The following is a 19527-nucleotide window of genomic DNA, read 5'->3' as shown; positions in this document are numbered from 1 at the left end:
TCGCCTATTTCGGTTCCATCCGCAAGGAGATCCGGTCGGGGTGTCACTCACGGCCCCAAATGATGTGTACAGGGTTCCCAAGCCCACCATCTGGGTGCCACTTGGTACACCGGGCCACGGTGCCTAGTCTGTCCCAAGCCCACTTGTACCGGGTGCCACTTGGTAGACTACTAACACTACCCACAAACACTAGAAACTAGTTGCAACTCCTGGACAGAGATCAGGTTGATTAATAAGTCGAGAGGGGCACTTAAGCATTCCAATGCGTGGTAGTAGCTGTTCATGGATCACAAACACAGAACTCAGTTCCTAAGGATGGCTGCAATGAGACAACCCACCATGTACTCCTACATGGCCTCTCACCGCTACCTTTACCAAATCGTGTTCACACACTTAGCTCTCAACAGTAGGACATGTTCACTACATTCCAATTCATCCCCGATGAATCAGACCTGACTCAACTCTAAGAAGTAGAAGGCATGACAAACAAACATGAATGAGTAGGCACATCAGGGCTCAAACAACTCCTACTCATGCTAGTGGGTTTCATCAATTTACTGTGGCAATGACAGGTCATGCAGAGGAAAGGGGTTCAGCTACCGCAACATGTAACAGTTGAAACGTTGTTGTCCTAATGCAGTGAAAGAGAGCAGGAGCGAGAGAGTGGGATTGTATCGGAATGAACAAGGGGGTTTTGCTTGCCTGGCACTTCTGAAGATAGTATAGCTCTTCATGGGTGTCATCGATCTCATCGCTGGAACAACATCTACCGAAGGGGGACAAACACCGGCAACTGAGAAAGAGCACAATCAACACATGACGATATGCAACAATATGATGCATGCTATGACATGTCAATATGAATGTGTTTTGGGCTAATGCAACAGAAAGCCATTTTAATTGAAGTGGAATTCAAAATTATATCAAATTCCAACTCCAAACCTATTATGAAATTTTCCCTAATCATGTTTCATCCTAAATAGTGAGGTTAGCTTGCTCAAACATGCATGAAAATGGTACAGATGGATTCCCTGAATATTTCTTATAATTTTTCATATATAATTTATTTCATTTGGAGCAATAGATTAATTTCTATGATTTTTAGAAGTTTTGGGCATTTTCTAGAATTTCCTGAATAAACTTAAATCCAGAAAATGATTTATAGCGTCAGCATGATGTCTGTGTGACATCAGTTGGTCAACTGAGCTGTTCTTGGTCAAAACTGACCAGTGGGTCCCACTGGTCAGTGACACAGTGCTGGCCAGGGTCATTGACAGGTGGGCCCGGTCAATGGCCACGTCAGTGTAGTCAAAACTGACACGTGGCCCCATGGTAATTAGATTATCCCTAAACTATTTGGTTAGCCGGTTAGTAATGCGGTGGGGCCCGGCTGTCATTGACTGCAGGGGGTAATTAGCATGGTGCTTAGGCCCTAATGGATGGTTACACCGGCGGTTAGTCACCGGCGACCACAGCCGACGGCGGAGGTACTCCGTCCGGCCGATTCCGACGGCCGTTTGAAGCCCGGCTAGGCTCTTTCGAAAGCTCGCAGAGAGGCGCGTTGGGTGGTGTAAGCGGCAGCTGCAAGGGAGGGATGTGGCTTCGCTGGCATTGTGGTGGGCGGCGGCGGCGCTCGGGCACATACGGGCAGCGGTGCTACGGGGCACGGGTGGGCTAGCAAAAGGGATAGCCGGCCTCCTGGAGGCACGACGAGCTCGTTGCCATGCTCTGCAACGATGGGCGCAGGCTGCAATGGTGGCGCACGACAAGGCAGGCGGCGGCGGAGCTCGGCCATGGCGGCAGCGCTAGCTAGAGGTCGAGCGAAGCAACGAGGTTAGGGGTAGGGGAAAGAGGGGCTCACGGAGGTCTCGCAGAGAAGCTCAGAGTGCTCGGGGAGGTCCTATAGCTCATGAATCGGCGGCGAGGATCCGCGGTGACTGACGAGGGGAACGACGGTGTTGGCGAGGCTTCAGGGCGTCCGGCGTCGCGTGAGTCGTCGAGGAGGTGTAGACGACGAAGGCGGAGCTCATGGGCATGACGGAGGGGCGAGGGGGTGGCTCTGGTGACGACTACGGCGAACGGTGGTGAGGATGGTGCTCGGCCATCGCGGGAGAGGGTGAGGGAGACGAGGGGGAGAGAGGGGAGAGGTGCAGGGGGTGCTGGGCATCTTCGTGGTGTGGCTGGAAGCGCCGGGTCATCGCGCTGGAGCAGGAGGTGGCATCGTCGGCCACGCGTGTGCAGGCACGCAACTGCTTCTCCTCCTGGCAGGAGGAAGAAGACGGTGTTGCCCCTGTGGGCTGGGCCAGAACAGGAGTTGGGCCAGGCAGGTAAGGCCCTGCCTTTTCTATTTTCTGTTTGTTCCGTTTCCTATTTTTTTTGAAGTTTGTTTTGAGTTTGGTTTTCAAACAAACCAATTTTTATGGTTCTAAAAATTATTTTGTGGACTTAGGAAACTAGTTCAGAGCCACATGCAAATTTTCAAAATTATTGGGCTTATATCTATCTTATTGTAAATATAAACCCAAATCAAATAGCTAGTGATTTAATCCAAATGCCCAAGAATAAATATTTCTGTGATTCCAAAAATATTGGTTTGAGTTATAGCTCTTGCCAATATTTTTAGAGGTTAGCAGGAACATTTTGTTGGGCTCATTTGAAACAATTTTTAATGTTGATCATTTTTGTTAAAGACTTCTGAGGCTTTCCACTTTCCCCAATTCAACTTTCAATAAAATTTAAACATGATGCAACAAGATCAAGCAAGGACAACAGGGGCTGAGCTAGGGCTGTGACACCAGCCGCTGCTGCCACCGCATCTGCGTGACTCGCCAGCCGCCCCGTCCGCTGCCGACCTGCCGGATCATCCAAAGCCGCTGCTGCCGCCAAAAGCCATGTCGTCCATGATCTCCTCCGTGTCCACCAACTCCAACCCGTTCACCGACACCAACCCTCCTGACATCAACGACATCTGCAAGCTCAACATCTTCGAGCGGGTGCTGGTTCGTCTCTCCCAGGCGGACTCCTCCTACCACACATGGAAGACGTATTTCTCCCTCGTGTTTCTGGAGTACCATCTCATGGACCACGTGGACGGCACCGTCGACTCCAGCCTCATCCCCGAGTTTCATGACTGGTCCACCATTGACACCACGATCATCCACTGGTTTTTCAGACAATCATGACGGACAGTGATGATGCCTGCACCGTGTGGACCAAGCTGAACGGGCTCTTCACCGACAACAAGCTCCAGCGTCGTGTTTTTCTGCATCAATAGTTCTTTGGGTGTCATCAGGACAACACCTCCATCGATGACTATTGTCGCTGCCTTAAGACTCTCGCTGACGAGCTTCGCGACATCGGCGCCAAGGTCGATGATGACCTCCTCCTCAGCATGCTCACTTCCCGGCTCAACGAGGACTTCGACAACGCCGCAGGGAACCTTAGTCTCATCCCCAACCCGTCCTTCGCCAAGCTCATTGCGTACCTCTGCTTTGAGGAGCGACGGATGAAGCAGGTGAATATGCGTGCCATCCACACTGTCCTCGCCGCCAGCACCACCCGCGGCGGGCCTCTAGAGCCTCCTGCTACCCTGGCGCCCCAACAACGTCCTCCAGCACCCTTCCTGGCGCCCCAGAAGCCGGGGCTCCTGCCACAACCGTACGGCCCGCCCGCGCCTCCTGGCCCTCCCGCTGCCAAGCGCCGCGGGGGCCGGCGCGGTGGCCGCCACGACGGTTAGCAGCAGCCGCAACAGTTTCAGGCGCCGCCGCAGCTACAGGTGCCACCCCCATGGGCCTCCGACTACAACCCCTGGACCGGTGTTGTCCATGCGTACACCATGTCGGTTCCACGGGCTCCTGCACTGACGCTTCCCGTGTCGCGCCCACCGGCACACCAGGCGTATTACGCGGCTCCGCATCCCTACGGAGGATACCGACAGCCATAGCTGAGCAGCGGCTACGACAGCCCCATGGCGCCGCCGTCACCTTCACCGGCCCTGCCGCCGGCCCCTTGGGATCCAACGCTCCTCGCCGCGCTGCACACCGCTCCTATGCCGAACAACTACACTGGAGGTGGTGATTGGTACATGGACATCGGTGCCATAGCTCACATGTTTGCTCATCCTGGTAATCTTGCCTCCTCCACTCCCGTCAGCACCGATCGCCGCATCATTGTCCGGGATGATTCCACCCTTCCTATTACACATATCGGGCACACCTCTTTTTTATCTAATTCCATGCCTGTATCTTTGTCTAACATACTTGTGTCACCTCATCTTATTAAGAATCTTGTTTTTGTTCAGTGTTTTACTCGTGAAAACCCTGTTACTGTTGAGTTCGACCCGCTTGGTTTTTGTGTCAAGGACGCTCGAACCAGGATGGTGCTTCACCAATGTGACAACCCCGACGATCTCTATCCGATGCACTCGCCTCCATCCACCACCACCGCACCGGTTGCTTTCTCCGCTGGCGTCGATCTCTGGCACGCTCGTCTGGGTCATCCCAACCCCGTCACACTTCATCATATTCTTAGGAGTTTCAGTTTCAGTTTTAATAAGATAGATGATCACACTTATCATGCATGTCGTGTCGGCAAACATGTTCGCCTCCCGTTTAATAACTCTACCACCATCGCTTCATTTCCTTTTCAGTTGATTCATAGTGATGTGTGGACCTCTCCGATTCCTAGTAATTCGGGCTTTTTATATTATCTGGTTATTCTTGATGATTATTCTCACTATGTGTGGACTTTTCCTTTGTGATGCAAGTCGGATGCTCTTACCACTTTGTCAGCTTTTTACTCCTATGTCAGCACGCAGTTTGGGCGTCCCATTCTTGCTCTTCAGACAGACAATGGAAAAGAGTTCGACAACCTCACCTTCCACATTTTTCTGTCGCACCACATCACAGTTTTTCATCTCACATGCCCGTATACTTCACAGCAGAACAGTCGAGCCAAATGCGTCCTTCGCACTCTGAACGACTGCGTTCACACGCTCCTGTTCCATGCTAATGTGCCGCCTCATTTCTAGTCGGACGCACTCGCCAGTACTTCACTTGCCCTTAACCTCAAACCCTGCCGCCCATGGTGGAACTTTGCACCTCATCATCTCCTCTTCGGTACGCCCCATCCTATGACAGCTTGTGTATATTCGGGTGCCTTTGCTATCCTAGCACCGCCGTCACCGCTCCTCACAAACTCGCACCCGGTTTTGTCGCTTGCATCTTCATTGGCTACCCTTCTAACTCTAAGGTATATCGGTGCTATGATTCCGTCTCCCACCATGTGTTCACTTCCTGGCCTGTTTAGTTTGATGAGCATGTGTTTCAGTTTCACCAGGTACACCCGGTTGTTCCTCCCGCCACCTGTGACGCAGGCCCCTTGCGTGCCTCCCTTGGCCCATCGCCAGGCTTTGAGGCGCGCCCCCTGCATGCGGTGGCCCCTACAGTCGCGGTGCCCATTGCCCCCTTGGTGTACGCGGCCCCTCTAGCGCTCGGGGTCCCTTCGACGCTCGCGGCCTCTCCGGCGCCCTCCGTCCCCCCGACGCCCGTGGCACCGGCGCCCACTGACTCGGCGCCATCCTCATCGGCGCCTGTGGCAGGTCCGGTCACCCGCGCCCGTATGGGCGTCTTTCACCCGACCTCGCGCTACGCCTCGGATGACTACACCCATGCGGCGTCCACCTCTGATCCATCGCCATTGGCGTCCTCCGTCCGAGCCGCTCTCCGTGACCCACTCTGGATGGCTGCGATGCAAGAGGAGTTTGACGCCCTGTTGTGTAACCGGACGTGTCGGCTTATTCCCTGTCCCTGGCACGCCAACATGATTACCGGTAAGTGGGTCTTCAAACACAAGCTCCGTCCCGATGGTACCCTTGATCGCTATAAAGCGCGCTGGGTCGTTCATGTCTTCCGACAGCATGCTGGCATCGACTTCATCGACACCTTCGCTCCGATCGTCAAGCCCGACACGATACGCACGGTTCTCCACCTTCCGGTCTCCGTGCTTGGCTGGTGCACCTGATGGATGTCTCCAACGCCTTCCTTCATAGTCACCTCGAGGAGCAGGTCTTCTGCCAGCAGCCCACTGGGTTCGTTGATCTGGCGCTTCCCGACCATGTGTGCTTGCTTTCGCAGTCCTTGTACGTACTCAAGCAGGCTCCGCGCGCTTGGTACCAGTGCATCGCGGCGTTTCTTCATCAGCTTGGGTTCTACTCCACTCGCTCAGACACATCGCTCTTCGTTTATCACCAGGGCTCTGACACAGCCTATTTGCTGCTATATGTCGACAACATCATCCTGACGGCATGTACGGCTGGTCTTCTCAATCAGCTCACGACTCGTCTTCGCGCTGAGTTTGCCATCTAGTAGTTGGGTCCTTTTGCACTACTTTCTCGGTGTTGTGGTGGTGCGCCATTCGGATGGCTCCTTTCTCATCAGCGGAAGTACGCTCATGAGCTCTTGGAGCGTGCTGGCATGCTTAACTGCTGGCCCGCCGCCACGCCTGTTGATACGAAGGCCAAGCTCTCTACCACGGATGGTTCCCCTGCTTCGGATGCTGCTTCCTATCGGTCTATTGTTGGTGCTCTCCAGTACCTCACTTTGACTCGACCAGAGATCCAGTATGCCATGCAGCAGGCGTGTGTCTTGATATACATGCTCCTCGGGATGTTCACTGGGCCGCTGTCAAGCGGATTCTCCGCTATGTTTGTGGCACGATGGATCTTGAAGTCACGCCTCCGCCGACACCGCCCTCACCGCCCACTTCGATGCAGACTGGGCGGGCTACCCTAACACACGTCGCTCCACCTCGGGCTATTGTCTCTACCTTGGACCCTCACTTATCTCGTGATCGTCCAAGAGGCAGCCTACGGTCTCTCGCTCCAGTGCTGAGGCTGAGTATCGTGCAGTGGCCAACACCGTCGCCGAGTGTTCCTGGCTTCGTCAGCTGCTTCAGGAGCTATCTTGCCCTGTTGACCATGCCACGGTGGTCTACTGCGACAACGTCTCGGCGGTCTACCTCTCCGCTAACCAAGAGAGAATGAACTTGGCGCAAGGGTTTATACATCTTCAGAGAAGAACTTGGCGCAAGGGTTTGGATGGAGATGCTTGGAGTCACCGGGAATGAGCACCGGTGTCCATGAAACACCTTCTGTTAGCAGAGACTTCAAGAGAGAATGAGGAAGGAAGAAGGCAGAAGTTTCTATGGTATTGGAAGAGGAGATGGAAATGCACATACACATATCTTCAGTTTTGGAAACTGTAGCAATTAAAGGGAGTAAGTGGAGGAGGAGAATGGTTGGTTGTACGTTTCTTTTTCTGTAAGTTGTGAATGTAAAGAGAAGAGGAGGAGGAAGGGGCGGTAGGTCAGGGAGGCATGGGCTAGGTGGAAAGAAATACACAAAGGCCCAGGTAGGAGAGAATTAGTAGTAGAGAGAGAAAAATTGGGCTAGGCCCATTCGGTTGGAGAAAGGAAAAATATAATTAGGTGGCTACGCCTAGGAAAAGAGATAGAGGAAATAAAAATAAAACCAAGAGATGAAATTGGACTATTCGGTGGACCAACACAAATAAGATACACACCAAAAAGAGAGATGGATTGGGACATGGAAATTATGTCCAGAGTTTGATAGGTGGAAAATAAATTAATTTCCTTTTAGGACATATAGAGAATTAATAGAAGCTCAAGAAATATCAAACAAACGGAGAAATCCAATAAATTGGAGACTTGCATATTTAAATATGCCGAAGAGGAAAAATTACTCGAACTAGATTTTTTTGGCAATAGTTAAAATTAAATCCTCCAAATATAGAAGTCCAATTTAAACTTTGTGAACAAATAAAAGAAATGAAATTTTCTCGCCTGATTTTTGAAAAACTTTTTCTTAAAAATACAGAACATCTGGATTTTACACTTAAGTCAATGTTATATTCATGCCCCAATCATGAGCTCTCAAGGGCAATTATCATTCAGAATTTTTATGCTCGGCTTTCCTGTGATGATCAATCCATGCTCGATACTTCTTGTATTGGTCCTTCATGAAGAATACTATTGAATTCAGGTGAGATCTTTGAGAAAGAATTAAATGCAACTCCGAAGATTGAGAACTCAACAAAGGTAAAGAGTCAGGTATTAAGCTTATGTTTGATTGTATTAAATCTTTTATGAATATCGATGCTTTTGAAAAGTTAAGCACTAAATATGGACTTGACTCTGAGATACTAGCCTCCTTTTGTGAATCATTTGCTACTCATGTTGATCTCCCTAAGGAGAAGTGGTTTAAATACCATCCACCTATTAAATTAGAAATTAAGGAACCGATAATAGCTAAAGTTGAAACTATTATTTATAATGTTAATCCAGTTGTTCCTACTGCTTATATTGAAAAATCACCTTTCCCTCTTAGGATCGGCTTCCCTGGTCCTCGACCCCTATCGATGGGTACCACTCCACCAGAGTCCTTATGGACGGAGGCAGCAGCCTCAGTCTGATCTATGCATATACAGTGAGGAAAATGGGTATAGAACCATCAAGGATCAAACCCAGTAACACTACCTTCAAAGGGGTAATACTTAGTGTGGAAGCCCGCTGCTCGGGCACCCTAACTTTGGAAGTGGTATTCAGTTCGCCAGATAACTTCTGCAGCGAGGACTTGGTCTTCGACATTGTCCCATTCCGCCGCGGTTATCACACACTGTTGGGCCGGACAACATTCAATCATTTCAATGTTGTACCCCATTATGCATACACAATGTTAAAAATGCCCAGACCCAAGGGCATCATCATAGTCAATGGCAACACGGAGCGCTCACTCCAGACCGGGGAACACACAGCGACCCTAGTAGCTGAAATTCAAACAAATATCAATAGGCCCCATTATCAGCGTGTTGTCAAGGCACGGGAAACAAGGAAACGGGCCTGAGCTCTATCTCCATTTGATTATCATCCCTACGCTTCGCATAACTAGGGATATGCTCCCCACAACACACCCTCCCAATTCGCATATTATGTGCCTCGGCAGCACAACTTCGCACTCAAAATGCTATGCGCGGCCGTGGGGACCGAATTCACCTAAGAACCAAGTGTTCGGCTCAATTTAGCGCGCGGTCATACACCGTCTTCGGACGTCAAACAGGTACCATTACAGACCGATATGGCATTAAGCTAGAACAGCTCTACAACATCTCCAGGCCCCTAGTCAAAGGCCTGTCGGCCAATTCTCAACCCCTCAATAGAGTCCCCCCCCCAACAGAAGCAAAGGCAAAGACGTGCAGTAGGGCACAGTAGGGATATCAACCCACGCTTCAAGCCCTTGTGTAAACCTTTCATCTGTAAAACTTTTCCTTTTTATAAAGTGTCTATGGTGGATGCTTTGGTAGTTTGAATTGTACGGATAGACGTCATGAGCTTTTTGAAATAAAGACCACTTTTTATGGTCCTCTTACAGTCTTTCATATTGCACCTTTCTTCTGCTCTTCAATGCCACTATAAGCTAGTTCAACACAATTTTTCCTTAAGGAAACAATCGGGTAATAGACTGGGGGCTCGACCATAATACTCTCTCTATACCTAAAGTCCAACACTACTCTTTCTTTACATGTTCAACATCTTCGGTATTGCATTATATGCATCGGTTCCGAATTATGTCTAAGGTCAATAGTAGGGTTGCCCTGCTCCTGTGCTTACCTTCTTACCTTCCGCTATGTTCGGCTAAGGAGCTAAAGGGAGAACCACTGCAATTGTACTTCTGGCTAGCCTAGTTAAGTACCTCAATGGAGAAAGCCGAAAACTGACTGTCATAAAACGTCAGAACTGGTCGGCAATCCGATGACGAGTATGATAATAAAAATCAATGGTTATTACCCGGTGTTACACGAAGGGTTTGTCTTTACACAACCACATGATAAAAGGCATATGCCTTGGCTCTACCGAATGTCACAAAACTAGCCACCGCAGTCAAGCTCCTATGGCTGAGTGAAGGTAATAAAGTCGCACTACTGCCTCCAGGCACCGATACATCGGCTAAGGGTCACGGTGTTGTAACGCCCTCGATGCGGCTATATCTCCCACGGTCGAAGCACGACTTAGAGGCATAACCGCATTGAAAGCAATGTCGCAAGTGAGGTAATCTTCACACAACCCATGTAATACGTAAGGGAAAGAGATACATAGCTGGCTTACAATCGCCACATCACACAATACATGAATAAAGCATTACATCAACCAAATAGAATCAAGGTCCGACTATGGAACCAAAATAAAAGAAGAACCCCAAATGCAGCAAGGTCCCCAATCGTCCCGACTGGGCTCCACTACTGATCAACTGGAAACGAAACAACACGAAGGACAAGATCTTCATCGAGCTCCTCCTTGAGCTTGGTTGCATCAACTGCACGGACTCATCAACACCTGCAAGCTGGTTTTGGAAGTATCTGTGAGTCACGGGGACTCAGCAATCTCACACCCTCGCGATCAAGACTATTTAAGCTTATAGGTAAGGCAAAGGTATGAAGTGGAGCTGTAGCAAGCGACTAGCATATATGGTGGCTAACATACGCAAATGAGAGCGAGAAGAGAAGGCAAAGCACGTTCGAGAAAGTATGATCAAGAAGTGATCCTAAAGCAACCTATGTCAAGCATAACTCCAACACCGTGTTCACTTCGCGGACTCCGTCGGAAAGACACCATCATGGTTACACATGCGGTTGATGTATTTTAATTAAGGCCAACTTCAGGTTTTCTACAACCAGACGTTAACAAATTCCCATATGCCTATAACCGCGGGCATGGCTTTCGAAAGTTCAAATCCCCGCAGGGGTGTCCCAACTTAGAGCATCACAAGCTCTCACGGTCAACGAAGGATATTCCTTCTAGTGGGAAGACCCGATCAGACTCGGAATCCCATTTACAAGACATTTCGACAATGGTAAAACAAGTCCAGCAAAGCCGCCCGATGCGCCGACATCCTGATGGGAGCTGCACATATCTCATTCTCAGGGCAACACCGAATGAGACATCCTACGAGTAAAACCATCCCTCAAGTTTCCCTGAGGTGGCCCCGCAGTCTACTCAGTTCGGACCAACACTTAGACAAGCACTGGCCCGGGGGGGGGGGCTTTAAAATAAGATGACCCTTTAGCTGGCCTAACCCAAGGCAAAAAGGCTAGGTGGTGAATGATAAAACCAAGGTTGGGCCTTGCTGGAGGAGTTTTATTCAAAGTGAACTGTCAAGGGGTTCCCATTATACCCAACCGCGTAAGGAACGCAAAATCCGGGAACATAACACCGATATGACGGAAACTAGGGCGGCAAGAGTGGAACAAAACACCAGGCATAAGGCCGAGCCTTCCACCCTTTACCAAGTATATAGATGCATTAATTAAATAAGAGATATTGTGATATCCCAACAAATAAACATGTTCCAACAAGGAACAACATCTCCATGTTCCAACAAGGAACAAACTTCAATCTTCACCTGCAACTAACAACGCTATAAGAGGGGCTGAGCAAAGCAGTAACATAGCCAAACAACGGTTTGCTAGGACAAGGTGGGTTAGAGGCTTGGTTGAACAATATGGGAGGCATGATAAGCAAGTGGTAGGTATCGCAGCATAGGCATAGAAAAAGAGCGAGCAACTAGAAAGCAAAGATAGAAGTGATTTCGAGGGTATGGTCATCTTGCCTGAAATCCCGCAAGGAAGAAGAACGAGTCCATGAAGAAGACAAACGGACGTGGTCGAACGGATCCTCACAACACGACGTTATCGGAACCAACCCAAAGAAGCAACACCGGAAAGAAGCACACAACATAGTAAACAAACTACTACAACACCATGGCATGATGCACAACAATATGATGCATGTCCGGTTTAATGAAGCCTGGCATGAAAAAATGCACAAGCAACCCTACAAATTAAGTGGAGCTCAATATGCAACGAGTTGCATATTGACGAAACACCACAACAAGTTATTTAGTTCGATCTCGTTTATGTACCCAACAATATTAAATGTTGATTAACATGGCAAGGGGTGAAGCAAATGAAAACTACCTATCTAGTCAAGTTTAAATGAGGCCAGGAACAACAAACAACAATTCCGGAAAAACCTCATGTGCATAATTTACGGTTTGGTACTGTTCTTCCCTAAACCATATTTTAGAGTTATTAAACATGCAAAGTAAAGCCATCATGTTAAACTAGGCAATTTCTACCCCATTTACATATAAAGTTTATTAAATTCCGAGTTACGATTATTTAGTTATGAAGTAAATCATTTTAGCAAGTTATTTAAACAAATTTAAACAAACATCATTTTAAACATTTCAAACATAGATGAAAGTTGCATATTATGAATCTAGACAAAATTCTAAGCAAGTTTCATATATAAAACATTTTAATCCGATGCACGGTTAGTGAGTTATTAAATGCATGAACTAGGGGGACTTTTCTATAAAACTGGCACTCTCTGGAAAATTGCTAAAATCGTAGATCTGAAAAAAAAATAGGAACTGGGCTCAATCTGGCCGGCCCATCAAGAGAAAAAAACAAGAGGAGGGGGCGGTGGCCTCACCCATGGGCTTCGGCCTGTTTGAGGAGGAGGGGGGTAGGCCGGCAGGGGCCCTGCGTTGGGCCGGGGATGCGCTGGGCCTTGGCGCTCTAGCTGGAGAGGCATGGAAGTAGTTAGGCCGCGGCACGGTCAACGCGAGGAGCAGGGACGCGTCATCCCGTCCTGCTCGAAGCAGGGGAAGCAGGGCGGCGACATGGACTTGGCGACGGCGAGACAAGCGAAGGCAGCGGCGATGTAGGAGAGTGACGCCGGTGAACTTGGCGCGTGAGGGAGAGGAGCTCGGGCTGCAGGAGAGGTCCGGCAGGGCAGCGCATGGAGGAGGGCACGCCATGCCTGAGGCCCTGGTGGACTTGGCCAGTGGAGCACGATGCGGCGACGGCTCGACGACGACGTCCATGGCAGTGGACGCGGTTGACCCGCGACGAGGCTTGCGGAGCGAGGGAGGCAGGGGTTGCAGGCGCGGTTGAGGAAGGGGTGCCGGGAGTGGGAGGTCGTCACAGTGCGGTGGAGAAGGTCGGCCTCCATGGAGGCATCCATGGCGCAAGGAGCACCTGTTGCAGGAGAAGAACGAGGAAGATGAGAGGAGGAGACGAAGGGAGGAAGGAGAAGGGCAGGGCGACGGGGTCCTGGTCCGGTTGAGGCGCCGATGAGCGATGGGAGGCCAGGCCTCCTGGATTGAGCGACCTGGGAGCTCTTTTCCCGATCCAGAACAGATCGAGGAGGCTGCAGGCGACGGGAGGTCCTGGCCTGATGGCGGCAGAGCTGCGGCTCTGGGTGATCCTGCTCGGGCCCAACCGCGGAGGGGCGTGGGGATGGATCGAGAGGAGCAGGAGCTGGCTGGTTGGGTTTGTGGTGAAAACGAGGAGGAGATGGATTTGGTTCGAGCGATGGGGATCCCTAGAATTTAGGGATCTGGTCTGAAATTAGACTAGGGGTGGACTATAAATATACATCACGGATTAGGTTAGGGGCTATCTCGACCCTACGATCGCAATCGGACGATTGCGAATAAAATAGCTAGGAAGTCCAAATAAGAAAATGGTGATGTTTTGTAGACGTTTGGGGGTGATCCAGACACAATGGTGGCGACACCCCGGGTCGGGTCCGGGACAACTTTCGGACGCTCACGTGAGGGGTTCGATGCACTGTGCAGAGAGGGTTTCGGACCGTGTCGTCGCATCGGACAACTCCGGAAGTGAAGAGGGGAAGGAGGATGGACTAGGTGGGCTGTGGCGAGACTGTCAGGGGGAGAAGAGAGAGAGGGCCCGGCATCTGTTTCCGGAGACCGAAAACGTCCGACGTTAGACCGGTTATAATGCCGCTATAGTTATCCGTTGGGGCATCAAACGATCTCCGAATGCGATGAAACTTGACAGGCGGTCTATCTACACTATAATAAGACCACATGTCAACTCTCATCCCATTCCGAGAACATTTTCTGGCCACTTATAAAATAATATTTTGGACATGCCGCGGGCGCGTGCAAGTGTGTCTGGACTCAGAACGGACAACGGACGGAACGAGGAGACCGGGACGGATGCAAGTTTTGAAAACATGATGATGCAAAGCGGATGATGACATGGCAAGATGCAACACTCAAGCAAAAAACAAGTCAACAACAGCGAATAACTGGAGGACACCTGGTGCATCGCTCTCGGGCCGTTACAGGTGTGGAGGGAGGAACACCCCTCGTAGCATCTACATGGGGATGAAGCCGACAAATGGCAACTTTCATATTCAAAATGGCCGCACATGAGTCAAAATAAAACCAAAACAGATTCAAGTATGATAAACCATACGAAAGACCGCATTACACAAATGGTCTAATTGTCATTACATAATAGTTTACTCAAGGATTACATCTTTAGGACACTGGTCCTCTATGGCCCGAGCACAATAGGGAAATTCTCATTTTCAATAGGTGGTGGACCAGTGGTCTTCTTCTGAAGGTCCTCACATTTATGGATAGCATACTTGAGCTCTTGTTGCACTTCGTCCACTCCGGCCTCGTGCATCTCACTAACGGTTTTCACCATCTTGAGCTCGGCGGCTGCTCGATCGGCTGCCGCCTCTTTTGCCTTCTTTAGTTCCACCCTGAGGCCTTGTCGAGCTCCTCATCGGAGCTGTCCAGCTTCCGATTCATCTCATCCAGCGCCACAACATTAGCATCCACCGGAAGAGATGAGGCCTGCAATAACAATACAAGGACCTCAGACAGTTCCGACTCCGGATTTCATGATTTTTCGATCCTCTGCCAGGTTTCTCAAACCTGACAAAGTCTCGGGGGTTGCTATATGCAAGGGGTGTATAACTTTGTTCAAAAATACACTTTGTGAAAATAATATTAGATGGCTTACCTTGAAGTCCGTGAGGAGGCCGCTTAAGGCTTCCTTCAGTCCGCTGTGAACGGACCAAATACTCTGTAAAACCACGTGCATCGGGGTGCGGTGTTCTGCAACGATAGAGGAGTTGTTCACCACCTCCTCCATCACGTCCAGCCACCCTGCCGCACCCTGATCATCGGTGTTTGGCGCTGGCCGCGGGGCCCTGTTAGCTCCTTTGGTGGAAGGTAGAATTGACACCTTCGGGGGCCTTGGGGGTGATGTCGCTTGAACTACTATTTCCCCAAAGAGGAAGGGATGATGCAGTACAGCTACGGTAGGTATTTCCCTCAATTTTGAAACCAAGGTATCAATCCAGTAGGAGAACCAAGAAACACTATCTAAACGGTCCATGCACACAAAGAACAAATACTTGCAACCCGACGCGTAGGTGGGGTTGTCAATCCCTCTACGGTAAAAAGATAGATAAATTTGTGGTACATTGGATAAATAGCTCTCGATTAAACGCGAAATAAAATAAATAATAAAAAAGATGTAGCAAGGTATTTTTGGGTTTTTGGAATGATGGATCTGAAAATAAAAGTGAATAAAAATATATCTCAAAGGAAATATGATAAAGTATAGACCGGGGGGCCGAAGATTTCACTAGTGGCTTCTCTCGAGAAAATAGCAGACGGTGGGTAAAAAAATTATTGTTTGGCAATTGATAGAAGATCGAATAATTATGAAGATATCCAAGGCAATGATCAATATATAGGCATCATGTCCAAGGTTAGTAGACCGACTCCTGCCTGCATCTAGTACTGTTACTCCACAATCGACCGCTATCTCGCATCCCTCTAGTGTATTAAGTTCATGGAGAAATAGAGTAATGCAATAAGAATGATGACATGATGTAGACAAGATCTATTCACGTATGAATAGCCCCCATCTTGTTATCGTTAATAGCACCAATACATGTGTGTCTTGCTGCCCCTTCTATCACTAGGAAAGAACACTGCAAGATCAAGCCCGTCACAAAGCACCTCTTCCCATGGCAAGAAAAATTGATCTGATTGGCCTAACTAAACCAAAGATTCGAAGAAGAAATACGAGGCTATAAATAATCATGCATATAAGAGATCGAATGAATACTCAAATAATATTCATGTTTATAGATCAGATCATAAACTTAAAGTTCATCGGATCCCAACAAAAACACCAAAAAAGAGTTACATCAAATAGATTTCCAAAAGACCATTGTATTGAAAATCAACAAGAGAGAAGAAACCATCTAGCTACTGCCTACAGACCTATAGGTCTATGGTGAACTACTCACGCATCATCGGAGAGGCACCAATGAGGACGATGAACACCTCTATGATGGTGTCTAGATTGGATCTCATGGTTCTGGAACTTGCGATGGCTGGAATTGTGTTTCGTCAAGTCTCCTTGGATTTCTGGAATATTTGGGAATTTATAGGGTGAAGAGGTGGTGCGGGAAGTCGGCACAACCGACCTGGGCGCGCCCGGCCTCCTGGCACACCCAGGTGTCTTGTGCTCACCTCGGCCTCCCCTCTGGTACTTCTTTGGCCGACTGGGTGTCTTATGGTCCAGAAAAGATCTCCAAAAAGTTTAGTCGCATTTGGAATCCGTTTGGTACTGATATTCTGTGAAGTAAAAAACAAGCAAAAAATAGCAAGTGCCACTGGGCACTATGTCAACAGGTTAGTCCCAAAAAAGTTATAAAGTTGCTATAAAATTGTCGGTGGGAACGACACCTATGGGATCACGAGAATCCCTACTACGGTTAGCGGGGCGCGGGGTCATGAGAAGAGCGGATCAAGCAGGTAGCACATGGTTCGTTTATCCACGTTCGGGCCGCAAGGATGCGTAAAACCCTACTCCTGCTTTGGTGGATTGTGTATTTGTGTTCTTGAGCTAGCTATGGGGCATGAGGAGCTCCAAATAGCCGAATCCCTCTCCTGGTCGCCTCGGGCGTCCTTTTATAGGAAAAGGGGTGGCCATAGTGGCACACAGGAGGTGGAAAGGGAACAGTGATGCGAGGTTATCCCCCGCATTACATGACAAGGCGCATTTAATGCATCTTGCTTAGGTGTCCTTGCTTTATCAGGGACGGGGAGAGATCTGCCTCGTCCATCGTCGCCGCTCCTTCTTGTGTCGACACGCGCCCGAGCCAGCGACGCCTGCGATGCCACGTAGGTAGGCAGGCAGCTGAGGTGGCGCAGTGGTGGGTCTTCACGAAGATCTGCATGCCGCCACGCAGGTGCCTGCCCAGCTGGTTGGGTCGGCAGCTGCATGCATGCAGTGGTGGAGGCTCAGTCGGCGTGGGCCTGACGGTGGCCCTGCGGGTGTCCTCAGCAAGGGCCTTGTCGGGGGCCTTGTGGTCTTCCTCGGCCGGAATCCCGCCAAGGGTTGTCGTCTCCTTAGTGCGTATCCGGTCTTGAATGTCTTCACAAAGATCTGCATGTCGCCATGGGGATGTCTCCCGAATCCTTGCCCTTTGGGGGCAGTGGACTCAAGGGTGATTCGCTCCGTAGTCGCGGGATGAGTCGCCGCGGCAAGGGTCTTGCCGGGGCTGCTAGAACTGTCTCCCGGCAAGGATCTTGCCGGGGGAGTCCGCTTCGTCCTCTTTGTTCTTTGTGGTCTTGGTCTTGGCATCGCAGTTCTCTTGAGCTTCGGTCTTACCCTGGCTCACCTCCCTTGCCTTGCTTGGTGTGGTGGTGCCCGCGGCTCAGACTGCCCGTGCACAGTTATAGGGGTACAAAAAGTGTAGCCCTCTTTTTGTACACGGACAGGAGCCCCCGGGCCTGGGCCACACATAAGCGCAACAGGTTGTTGGGCTAGGCCCAAAAACGGTGCGCGGGCAGGCGGGTCGGTTTTTATCGTGGTAAGATTCTTCGCACGTTGCGCTTCCCATGATTCCCGCATGTGGCGCGGCGTGGGGAGGCGTGTGTGACGTGGGCGGCATGCGTGGGGTAGGTCTCTGCACGCATGCGTCACGTCGCAGTTAAGGGGGCGGTTCGCTCCTTCCCCATAAACGGAGGGAGGCGTGGAGGCGCGGCCCATTTACTTAATGGGGACGAGGCACGGTCCTCGAGGCATCCACTCCCACGATCACGGGGTGGGGAGAGGTCACCTCACCCGTCCCTTCGGTTCTGCATGTTCGCCATGTGTCTCCCATGCGCTTGGGGTGGCAAACGGTGGAGGCAGGAAACTGAGCCATCGCTGGTTGGGGCAGCGGGTCGGCCCTGACTCCCTGTGCCTCCCGTGTCTTGATTAGCCGAGCGGGGCGGCCAAGACCCAACCCCGATCCTTTATAAAGAGCGGGAGGCGGGGATGGCGTCCCGCATTCTTTCATCTTCTTCTTCCTTCAGCTTCTGCTCCTCCCTTCTATCAGTCATGGAGAGAGGGAACCCCGGTCCTTCAATAGTGGCGGCGAGGGGAAGGGGGAGGGGGCGAGGCCGTGGGCGAGGCCGGGGCGCTCGGGGAAGAGGAGGACGGGGTGGCGCGCCGGCCTCGCCTCCGCCAGCAGCTCCTCCTCCAATGGAGGGCCATGTTAGGGATGACCCTTGTGAGTTCTTCGTCAGGTTGCGCCAGCCACCGCGCCGTCGCCTTCGTCTCCCGACTCCATTTGCGCGGGAGATGGAGTTGGATCCGCCGGAGTTGTTGTGGCTGCACATGAGGGGCTGCGGGATCAATGGCACGTGTGCCCGCGTCGACTTCCCCGCCCCTCACGTGATGTATCTCCGTCGGGGATGGAAGATGTTTGCCCATATCCACCGCGTGATGGAGGGGCTCACTCTCCATTTTAAGCTGATGGAGGGTGGCCTTCTCTCCGTCAAGGTCTTCGGGTGCTTTGGGACCCGTGCAAGGTGCTACGTGGAGAGCTCTTCTGATAGTGAAGACTCCTCCTCGGGCGGTAGTGACGAGGAGGACAGCGGCAGCGACGACGAGGGTAGTAGGCAGCAGGATGACGGGTCCGATTAGGTGTCGGGTGCCGCTCCGTGCGGCACCGGCGACCCCATCATACGCATCGCCGGCTCCCTGAACTTCTCGGGGCCGTCTCCTTGGGAGGCTGGCGTTGGGAGGCTGCGGAAGAGGAAGAGGGCGGGCGGCAAGGCCGTCAAGTCGGAGTACGTGGGCACCGACGCCTTCGACGCATGCTGACGTCCTGCTGCCTCGTCTTCGAGCTCTGCTTCCGGCGCCGCCATCACCATCCAGCCTTTGGACGGCCACCAAGATGTTCTCTTGGTGTCTTCTGCCACCCGTAGCTCGCCTAGGCACTCCTTTTGTCTCTTTCGCCTCCTTAACCTGCCTCCTGAGGAGAGGGACAAGAAAGGGATTATAGGCACCTTATCTCTTTTTAGTTTGTAAGCCTTCGGGCCTTTGTTGAATTTAAAACTTGTAATCCCATCATTCATGTTTTTCATTCCCTATGGACTGTACCTGAGTGGAATGTTTTTTAAGAAAAAGGGATGCTTGCCGGGTCATTTGTTTGCGGGTGGAACCCACAACAAGGAGTAAATCCTTGATATCTTCAAGATAAACATTTCCTTGCCCGGCAACAGGCCTTGCCGTCTCCCCACTTCGCTCGACCTTCCTCATGCCTTTGGCGGAG

The sequence above is a fragment of the Triticum dicoccoides genome, chromosome 5A, assembly GCF_002162155.2.
Source record: "Triticum dicoccoides isolate Atlit2015 ecotype Zavitan chromosome 5A, WEW_v2.0, whole genome shotgun sequence".
NCBI lineage: Eukaryota > Viridiplantae > Streptophyta > Magnoliopsida > Poales > Poaceae > Triticum > Triticum dicoccoides.
This window is presented reverse-complemented; position numbering follows the sequence as displayed.